At 40.0% G+C, this 11,503-nt stretch overlaps 1 non-coding gene across 1 annotated transcript; it reads left to right on the forward strand.

Annotated features, from left to right (window-relative positions):
- Positions 1–10,486: 10,486 nt before the first annotated feature.
- On the forward strand, positions 10,487–10,570 carry LOC142871288 (small nucleolar RNA SNORD45). Its single transcript, XR_012919539.1, has one exon. It is a non-coding gene; the product is annotated as a small nucleolar RNA SNORD45 (small nucleolar RNA).
- Positions 10,571–11,503: the final 933 nt, after the last annotated feature.

The raw sequence follows: 11,503 nt of genomic DNA on the forward strand, positions 1-11,503 counted from the left end.
AAGACTCTGTCTTGAAAAATAAAAATAAAAACTCAGATTGATTTTATGATTTTATTGATTTGAGTCACAGCATACAGAAGGATGACAATAAAGTCATGTGTCCATGTGAAGGAGGACAGTGTAGCAATTTAGATGAACTGTAATACTAATTGCTCCTCCACCCACAGGAAGAAAAGGATATTAGGTTCCTTGCATCATGGTATGGCAAAGAACCAGGATGTTGGCATAATATCCAGAATGAGAGCAGCTGTGATATCTGCCCAACTCTGTCACTGACAAGTTCAAATGACATCCCATATACAAACCACCAACTTGATAGCACAGCTTACCCATTTCCTATCATATATATTAATTTGAAATTTTGAAGATTCAATATTAAACTTGAAAAGTAATTTTTAAAAACAAAACCATTCAGTGTCTTGCAATGTATATCAATGTTCTGTCTATATCATTCATTCAGTGAATATTTATTTGTTATGTATTATATGCCAGGCATAGTTCTAGGCTCTGGGAAGATTGCTCTGCTCTCATTATAGTTATAGCGTGTTTTTAAAAAACAAAATTTACATTTGGCTGATAATTCCTATTCACAATTTAGCTTGCCAAGATTTAAAAGAAGGAATTCATTCACAAAGCATGCCCTAGAATGTATGAAATGAGAATATCTCAATGTGACCTTTTCCATTTTCCGGAACAAAAATGTTAATATAAATGAGGCCGGGCGCAGTGGCTCACGCCTGTAATCCTAGCACTCTGGGAGGCCGAGGGGGGAGGATTGCTCGAGGTCAGGAGTTCGAAACCAGCCTGAGCAATAGTGAGACCCCGTCTCTACTATAAATAGAAAGAAATTAATTGGACAACTAATATATATAGAAAAAATTAGCTGGGCATGGTGGCGCATGCCTGTACTCCCAGCTTCTCTGGAGGCTGAGGCAGCAGGATTGCTTGAGCCCAGGAGTTTGAGGTTGCTGTGAGCTAGGCCGACGCCACGGCACTCACTCTAGCCTGGGCAACAAAGCGAGACTCTGTCTCAATAAATAAATAAATAAGTGAGATATAGTGGTTTGAAGCTGTCAAGAAGTTTAAAGTGGCTAACCATGGTAAAACCCCCACTTCCCCAAATGGAGAATATGAATTTTTTATGTGGGGGAGCAATGCAGTCTAGGTTCTCATAAAACGTGTGTCTCAAGCACTTAAAAATGTGGAAGCTGTTTTGAAAATGTAAGTTTGCATTACTGGTAATGGAACAGCATATAAATATAAGAACTGAGTCATTCAAATCTGGGCAGAGGTCACATGGGCTACTCCCAGGTGGAAGAATGTTTGACACTGCACAGGATTCTTGAACTGGTAGGCAGGAGGTCAATGAAAGAAATGCGAGGGGTGAGTATTGGGCAGGGCAGAGCCCCTGCTAAGGAGATTAAAGATAAGACTGGAAGAAAAGGACACTAGAAGTGACTCATTGACAAAAGAAGTTAGTTTGTTAGTTTTCAGATCTTTTTTTCTCCTTTTCCAATTATTTCCAATTTTCCTCACTTTAACCTGCCTGGACTGATCAGAGTGAATGTTTTCTTCACCCTGTGCATGAAACTTTTTGCTTGTACAGTAGACCATCCATATACCTGGGTCCTGCACCCATGGATCCAACAAACCGTGAATCTAAAATATTTGGAAAAAATTTTTACGGAGTTTCAAAAAGCAAACTTGAGTTTGCCTTACTCTGAGTAATAGGTTGAATCCATGTGAATGAAGTGGTATGTAAGGCATTGTATTAGGTATTATAAGTAATCTAGAAATGACTTAAAGTATGCAGGAGGATTGCTAGGTTATACACAAATACCATTTTATATAAGGGACTCAAATATCTTCAGATTTTGGTATCTGTAGGGGGTGAATTTTGGGAGAGACACAATTGAGACTATAACACCCATCCTAATGGCAGAGACCTGGCTGTGCTAATTAGCTTAGTTTGGGGTTTCTGAATCAGTAAGATCATCTCCACTGCTAAGTCAGGACCATCCCCAAAGTCCATTGGCAGCATTGGGGAGGGTGGAAGACAGGTGAAAATTAGGCCCACAGAGGGACTCAGCAACCAGCAATGTCCACTATAGGAGACTTGGGGTAAGTGATCACTAAGATTCCTTCTCGCTCTAAAATGCAATGATTTGAAATCCCAGCTATTTTTTCCATACATTACGAAAGTTAATTCAATACAAAGCAACAGGTGGAACTTTGATGACAGTAGACCAGAAATATGGGATGAAAAAGTTATATTGCCAGAAAAGCCAGCAGAGCAGGATGACATTCTATTAGAGTCATAGCTCTGTTATCACTTAATAGTGGCAATGGAAAACAAGAGCATGAGCTCCTGTCAATTGTGGATGAACAAAAGAAGGAATCACGTGGCTGTATGTGGGGCGGGGAGAGATGGCTCAGCATATCCTACACTTCATCATATTGAATATGGTAAGTGTTCTGTAAATGTCAAAAGGTATTGAAAAAGGCAGTTAACAGAACAGCTCTTCAGCTTTTGACTCAATCTTTGATTGTGTCAAGTTAGACCAGGAGAAATTGATGTTTTATAGGTTAAAATAATTACATATTGGTAAATTCATGGTTCAACCTAATAAAGACCATTCTCAGTAGGCATTAAAGAAAGATGTGTTCTAAAATAAAGAAATAAATATAAAAGATTTATGAAAGAAAATGTCTCAGAACTTAAATTCACTTTCAGCCTGATGAGCCCCCATAGACTTCATTTATGACACATAAAATTATTGCAATGACAATCTTGACTGAGATAGAAAAAGCTTAATCATATTTTGCATAGTCTGTTCTCTATATCTGGAAAATACATAATAAATTTAAAGGCTTTCAAACAAATTAATACTTTGTGGCATTTTAAATTCTTAATTATCTTAGATATCTTTCCTATTTGTACTAAGTAACTGAATCTCCAACTGCAGATGGAAAAATATGATTTTCTGAGTTTTACATAAATAGTAGAAAAATGATTTATCTCCCAACTCCATCCTCTACCTTCTCCATCTCCTAGCTTCATTGGCACTGAAATCCCAAGACTTATTTAATGGGTCATTTGTTTTGTTTGTACTGCATGTTAGAATTTTTAAAAAATGTTTTAAGGTTTGCATTAAATGTCACAGATAGACCTTAATGGAAAAGAAAAATTGGCCCCAGCCTAGGTGAATACCATGAAAGTCTTATAATGTTATTTTTGATCAAGGCTTTAGTTTCATTTTCTTTCCCGTAAGCATGGAAGAGATTTAAAAAAATATTTTTATCAAAATTTTTCTTCATCACTCTACCAAAATTATTTTACTCTCAAAGGCCCCACTTCTAATTACATTGGGATTTGGGTTTTAACATATAAATTTTGGGTTCAGTCCTTTTCATAAGGGAAAACAGAATGCTCCCAAGAATATTTCCTATAAATTTCTAAAAAGAACAGTATCACAGGCCAGGCTGGGTGGCTCACGCCTATAATCCTAGCACCCTGGGAAGCCAAGGCATGAGGATTGCTTTAGGACAGGGGTTCGAGACCAGTCTGAGCTAGAATGACACCCCGTGTCTACTAAAAATGGAAAAAATTAGGCTGCCAACCAAAAATAGAAACATAAAATTAGCTGGTTGTGGTGGTGAGCTCCTGTAGTCCCAGCTACTCAGGGGACTGAGGCAGGAGTATTGCTTGAGCCCAGAAGTTTGAGGTTGCTGTGAGCTAGGCTGATGCCATGGCACTCTAGCCTGGGCAACAGAGTGAGACTCTGTCTCAAAAAAAAGGAAAAGAAAAATATCACCCATGGCTCCTATAATGGAAACATTTGAGAAGATCCTCAGTAAAATGTTCCAAATTTAGATTACTTTGCTTATTTTATATGTTCTCTAAGGACAATATAATTCTATCTGCATAGATCTGATAAACTTAAATTCCCTAGATTTTTGCAATGGAGCAAAGATGTTAGTTGCTAATCAAAGTTTTTGGGCAGTGCTGTTGGTGGAATAATACAACATTTAATTAAAACACAAGAAAAAAAATAAAGCACAAGAGAATTCCTGTTTGATAAATTTTAAGAATGTGATTTATTTCCCTTTTCTTTTCCCTTAAGGTGATCTCTAAAAATATATATTTCTATTATTCAGTTACTAAGTTTGTTGAAGTTTAATTACTCATGTGGTTATGATTGGCAGAAGCAAAGTGCAAAAGTCATCCTTTTTCCTCCACATAAACACAAATGCTGGCCTGCCTCATGGATCACTGTGGGAGGTGTTTACTTTGCAATTAAGTAAGAGTAAGGCAAATGTCTAAAGTTATTACTTAGTGCCCCTCCCACTTTCCTCCACCCAAACCTTTTTAAAGATTATTAATGTTAAGGCTGAAAGTGATTTTGGTAAGGTAAAATCTGGGCTTAAATAAATTGGTTGAAACTTAAAAGAGATAAATGGAAATGTTTGCATTTAGGTTCATCTATAAAATGGGCATATGAGCTGGAGATAGCTTACTCTAAAAAAATCTGAAGATTTTAGTTAATCAAAAACTTAAAATTCAGCACTCTGGGAGGCCGAGGCGGGAGGATTGCTCGAGGTCAGGTGTTCGAAACCAGCCTGAGCATGAGCGAGACCCCCCATCTCTACTATAAATAGAAAGAAATTAATTGAACAACTAATATATATAGAGAAAAAATTAGCCAGGCATGGTGGCGCATGCCTGTAGTCCCAGCTACTCGGTAGGCAGAGGCAGGAGGATTGCTTGAGCCCAGGAGTTTGAGGTTGCTGGGAGCTAGGCTGACGCCACGGCACTCACTCTAGCCTGGGCAACAAAGCGAGACTCTGTCTCAAAAATATATCTATATACATATATATATAAAATAAAAACTTAGAATTAGTCAAAGTATAATATGGGCCGGGCGCGGTGGCTCACGCCTGTAATCCTAGCTCTCTGGGAGGCCGAGGCGGGCGGATTGCTCAAAGTCAGGAGTTCAAAACCAGCTTGAGCAAGAGTGAGACCCCGTCTCTACTATAAATAGAAAGAAATTAATTGGCCAACTGATATGTATATAAAAAATTAGCCGGGCATGGTGGCGCATGCCTGTAGTCCCAGCTACTCGGGAGGCTGAGGCAGAAGGATCACTCGAGCCCAGGAGTTTGAGGTTGCTGTGAGCTAGGCTGACGCCATGGCACTCACTCTAGCCTGGACAACAAAGTGAGACTCTGTCTCAAAAAAAAAAAAAAAAAAAAAAGCATAATATGGCTATTTTGTACTACAGAAATAGATGTATTATGTTGAGATCACACCAGGTAAGTTCCATCTTCTGTGAACTGGTCAGATCACGCTTGGGGTATCTTAATATTCAGATTTTGAAGAGCAATGTTTATAAAATGATGTTGATGAACACACTAAAATACTGTGTCATGTGAGAAACAATATATGGAATTAGAGATGCTAAGGCAGAAGAAGAGAAGACTAAGGGAGAAAAAAATCACTAACATTCAGTCAGTAACCCTTTTGTACCAGAAATTATACTAGGAACCTTCTAGAACCTTACTTAATTCTCAAAATAATCCTACACTGGAAGGGTTAGTCTTCATATTACCAATGGCTTTATGTGATTAGACAGTGTGTCAAATGATTCTTAGTCAGTGACAGAGTTGTGACTCCAACTCCTGCTTGTCTGATATCAAAGCCTGTACTTTTCCTACCACACCTTTGGCCACCATCACCTGCTTTAGGTTCTACAGGCAATTATGTGTCAAGAGTTGCTTAATTGAATCCTTTATTCAACACCATTGGGGGGTATCTATAATATAAAAGGCACTGTGCCAAAAATTTCGCCCAAAGTGAGCTTCTGGCTTCTTAGAGAAAATTAAAATGTGTGCCTGAATAATCCTAATGCAACATGGAAAGCAAATAGTAACATGAGAAATAATTAATGTGCTTCAGGGGAGGAATTATTGCTGCTAAGGAAGAAATGTGGCATTTGAACTGGGCCTTGGAAAACAGAACAATCTGGATGTGCTGACATGGGTCAGGGAAGCATCCCAGCAGGAAAGAACAGCGTACACGTAGGAAAATAAATGTAGGAAATGTAAAATAGCTTAGTGCAGCTCTGGCATAGAGTGCAAGAAGACTAATGGGGAGTAAGTGGTAGAGATGGATTGACCTAGATGAGGGAGGGTCAGAAATGCCAGGCCAAAGAGTTCTGTGATGTTCTCCAGGCAATGGGGAGCCACAATAGGTTTTCTATAAGTAGGGCAATGATAATGGCCCCAAATGGTTTTTTGCGTAAAGAACAAACTGCAGGGCAGAAAACGAGGTGGGAGAAAGTTAGAAGCTTTTTGTGTTCCCAAGTGAGAGGTAATGAGAGCCTGAGTTATATTGCCCAGCTTTCTTCTATTCCTTTTTAAGGCCACCCAATCCTCACACGCCACCCAATGGCTGGACTGTCACGTGGAATTTTGGACTACTATTCTTTGCCTTTTCACAATCTCCTCTGCCATCATCTGCTTTCACTAATCAAGAGTCTTGGCTCCCTGGCTTCTCTGCCTTCAACTGGGCCCATATATTTGGCCTTGGTCCTCATTTTTCTTGTTTTCTCCTGTGCACTCCGCTTTGATTCATTCCATCCTTGGATTGTTCTATCCTATTAGGTAGGTTTACGATGCCTCAGCCCCTACCTTAGCCCCCGAGCACATAGTCCCACAGGTATCAGTCAGGATTTGTGGTAGCAACATGGAAAGCAAAAAGTAACATGAGACATAGTTCATGTGCTTTAGGGCAGGAAATATTGCCACTGAGGAAGAAATGTGGCATTTGAACTGGGCTTTGGAAAACAGAGCGAAACTAGCTAGTTTAGACAGAAGGATAAGGCTAATGTAATCAGGGTATTTGTTACCTCATAAAATCTCCAAGAGGGCTGGAGACACAGCCCGGAGGCTCTGCGGCCAGGAGGCTGCTGGAGCCCCCGCCAATAACTCTGCACACTCAGCACCAGAAATTTCACCAAGAATGTTGTGGAAAAGCCGGTGCTTCTTTTTTTTTTTTTTTTTTTTTTTTTGAGACAGAGTCTCGCTCTGTTGCCCAGGCTAGAGTGAGTGCCGTGGCATCAGCCTAGCTCACAGCAACCTCAAACTCCTGGGCTCAAGCAATCCTCCTGCCTCAGCCTCCCGAGTAGGTGGGACTACAGGCATGCACCACCATGCCCTGCTAATTTTTAATATATATATTTTTAGTTGGTCAATTAATTTCTTTCTATTTTTGGTAGAGACCGGGGTCTTGCTCTTGCTCAGGCTGGTCTCGAACTCTTGACCTCGAGCGATCCTCCCAGAGTGTTAGGATTACAGGCGTGAGCCACCACGCCCAGCCAAGCCGGTGCTTCTGTTGTCATTCTTGTGAAATGGCAGATGGCAAGGGCTCCTGCTTCCTGGGGTCGTTCACTTCCGAAGGTAGATTTTCACGATTATGCCTGATTGGTAAAGCCTGAGCATCTTCAGAGACGGCTGCACCACGAAGCTAACCCATCCTAAGCCTCAGGGTCCCCCACGTACACAGGCCCCTTCCAAGGCCCTGGTAGAGCTCTAGAAATGTCTGTCATTATCTTTTTGTAAAATTTACGGAAGTACTATAACAGCAACTCTGCCTTCTCTGTTATATTTACTAAATTTATACGATATTATCAACCATCAGTTGTGAAACTTAAAGAAACCTTTCTAAACTAACCACTAAAAAAATGTGAGCAACTGTGTCAAAGGAAAGATTAAATTCTTTCTTTTATTTTTATAAAATAAATGACAAAATCATTGTCAGGTGTGTTGGCGGTCAAGGAGTATGTAGTTAAAATAATATAGAAAAAGTACTGAAAAGCTGAATTAGGCAAATTAATTAATTTAAAAATTACATTACTGTTCTGGATTTGTGGTACTGGTTAGTTTTCTAAAATTTGTAATTTTGATTTTTTATTTTATTTTGATTTTTATTTTAATTTTTAATTTTTCTCCTTCAAATTGGATACTTAATTTTATTTATTTGTTTGTTTGTTTGTTTGTTTTTTGAGACAAAGTTTCACTCTGTTACTCAGGCTAGAGTGCCGTGGCATCAGCCTAGCTCACAGCAACCTCAAACTCCTGGGCTCAAGCAATTTTTCTGCCTCAGCCTCCCAAGTAACTGGGACTACAGGCATGTGCCACCATGCTCGGCTAATATTTTCTATATATTTTAGGTGGCCAATTAATTTCTTTCTATTTTTGGTAAAGTCAGGGTCTTACTGTTGCTCAGGCTGGTTTCAAAATCCTGAGCTTGAATGATCCTCCAGCCTCGGCCTCCCAGAGGGCTAGAATTATTACAGGCGTGAGCCACCTCGCCCAGCCTGTTTATTTATTTATTTATTTGCTGAGACAAAGTCTTACTTTGTCACTCAGGCTAGAATACAGTGGTGTTATCACAGATCACTGCAACCTCAAATTCCTGGGCTCAATCTTCCCACCTCAGCCTTCTGAGGAGGTAGGACTACAGGTGAGAGCCACCACATTGGCTAATTTTTCTATTTTTTGTAGAGACCAGGTCTCACTGTTGCTCATGCTGATCTCAAACTCATGGGTTCAAATGATCCTTCCACTTTGGCCTCCCAAAGTGTTAGGTTTCCAGGTGTGAGCTACTGCACCAGTTCAGTACTTAATTTTTTAACCTAATTTTAACTTAGTGATTTTTCTTCTTTTTTTTTTTTTTTTTTTTTTTTTTGAGACAGAGTCTCGCTTTGTTGTCCAGGCTAGAGTGAGTGCCGTGGCGTCAGCCTAGCTCACAGCAACCTCAAACTCCTGGGCTTGAGTGATCCTTCTGCCTCAGCCTCCCGAGTAGCTGGGACTACAGGCATGCGCCACCATGCCCGGCTAATTTTTTTTTTATATATATATATCAGTTGGCCAATTAATTTCTTTCTATTTATAGTAGAGACGGGGTCTCGCTCTTGCTCAGGCTGGTTTTGAACTCCTGACCTTGAGCAATCCGCCCGCCTCGGCCTCCCAAGAGCTAGGATTACAGGCGTGAGCCACAGCGCCCGGCCTCTTCTTTTTTTTTTAAGATGGCTGGCCTGGTGCAGTGTGGCTTATGCCTATAAGCCTAGCCCTCTGGGAGGCAGAGGTGGGAGGATCACTTGAAGTCAGGAGTTCAAGACCAGCCTAAGCAAGAGTGAGACATCGTCTCTACCAAAAAGAAAGGAAGAAAACAAAACAAAAAAAAAAAAAAAAAAAAAACACCCTGGCATTGCAGCTCAGGGCTATAGTCACAGCTACCCAGGAGATTGAGGCAGAAGGATCACTTAGAGCCCAGGAGTTGAAGGTTGCAGTGAGCTACAATTACACCACTTCACTCTACCCAGGGTGACAGAGTGAGACTCTATCTCAACAAAAACAAACAAGGCAACTGAGCATCCCTCTTCACAATCCCCTACCCCTTCATATTAAGTTTTTTAAAAAAATACTAATAATAGAGAATGCCTTAAAATTATATTAGGGTCAAGACCCACAAACTGCAATCGGCCCCTGGGTAAATCCAGGGATTTAACTAAATAGGCTAAGAGAGCCAGTGATAGCTTCTGCCTCAAGCCAGGATGCATAATATGGGGAATTTCCCAAACATAGAAGAATGGTTTTAAAACATGTTGGGTGGCCCCAAAATATGACAAATGCCTCTTACACTGTGCTTGAGTATATGTTTGGCATTCAAGAATAGCACCTTTCTTGAAGAAATACACATGGATAGGTTTTGGCAAGGGAATGCAGAGACAGAAGCACGTTACAGAAATATTGCATAGACAGAGTGAGAAATTGAATTGTGCGTGAGAAGAGATGACCCTGAGGATTAGTATAGATAATTATCAGAATGGTAATACCAATGGCCAGGATAGGAATCTCAGAGCTGATACAAGCTCAGGGTTGAATTGGGGAGACAGTGAGTTTGATTTGGAACATTCTAGGATTTAAATTGTATAAGCCTTTGGAAGGACTAAAGTTAGCAGGTCTATCAGTATTAATTCACCATCTCATTGTGCAGGATGAAGGATACTAAAACTTATAAAATGTAACTTAGGCTGGGCATGGTGGCTCACGCCTATAATCCTAGCACTCTGGGAGGCCGAGGTGGGCAGATTGCTCGAGGTCAGGAGTTCAAAACCAGCCTGAGCAAGAGCAAGACCCCGTCTCTACTATAAATAGAAAGAAATTAATTGGCCAACTAATATATATAGAAAAATTAGCTGGGCATGGTGGCGCATACCTGTAGGCCCAGCTACTCTGGAGGCTGAGGCAGCAGGATTGCTTGAGCCCAAGAGTTTGAGGTTGCTGTGAGCTAGGCTGACGCCACGGCACTCACTCTAGCCTGAGCAACAAAGCAAGACTCTGTCTCAAAAATAAAATAAAATAAAATAAAATAAAATAAAATAAAATAAAATAAAATAAAATAAAATAAAATGTAACTGAGGGTCAATGATATGTTGGCATGTGTTACCTAAATTTACTGCTGATATGTAATTACACTTCAGCTCTAGAATTATACTGGGACCTTGAGAAAAAAAAGAAAGAGGCCGGGCGCGGTGGCTCACGCCTGTAATCCTAGCACTCTGGGAGGCCGAGGTGGGCGGATTGCTCAAGGTCAGGAGTTCAAAACCAGCCTGAGTGAGACCCCGTCTCTACCATAAAAATAGAAAGAAATTAATTGGCCAACTAATATATATAATATAAAAATCAGCCGGGCATGGTGGCGCATGCCTGTAGTCCCAGCTACTCGGGAGGCTGAGGCAGGATGATTGCTTGAGCCCAGGAGTTTGAGGTTGCTGTGAGCTAGGCTGACGCCACGGCACTCACTGTAGCCTGGGCAACAAAGCGAGACTCTGTCTCAAAAAAAAAAAAAAAAAAAAAAGAAAGAAAGAAAAAATAATAACATTCAAAAGGGATAAAATAAAATAACAGATTCATTTAGAAAAAAAATATCAACAAATGCAATTGAAGGACAAGGGTAATTAAAAGGCATATTCAGCAAAATGTCACCAGAGATCCTGCTTTGGTTTTAACCAAATTTAACCTTTTTATCCCAAAGAACATAGCAAAACTAGGGAGGATTACCATAGTAAAACATGGTTGGCTTACAGAAACAATTATAATGGCAACTATTTATAGGGAGCTTATTATGCTCCAAGTATTATACTAAATAGTTTACGTATACATTACTTTACCTATTCCTTAAAACAACCCAATATGATAGTGTCATTATTTTCATTTTACATATGGATAAACTGAGTCTTGGGGTAGTTAAATAACCTGCTTGCTGGCAGACAGTGGGCTGGACTCTAAAGCCCCTGGTCTTAACCAGAGCATTATTATATTGCTTTTCAGCATTCAATTATGCTGCCTTCACCGTTTTGCTAGAACTCACCCATGTGGAAAGAGCATTATGCAAATATATATGCTTTGTTTCACCACAACTATGGCTGGAGAAATT

The sequence above is a fragment of the Microcebus murinus genome, chromosome 5 (assembly GCF_040939455.1).
Source record: "Microcebus murinus isolate Inina chromosome 5, M.murinus_Inina_mat1.0, whole genome shotgun sequence".
NCBI lineage: Eukaryota > Metazoa > Chordata > Mammalia > Primates > Cheirogaleidae > Microcebus > Microcebus murinus.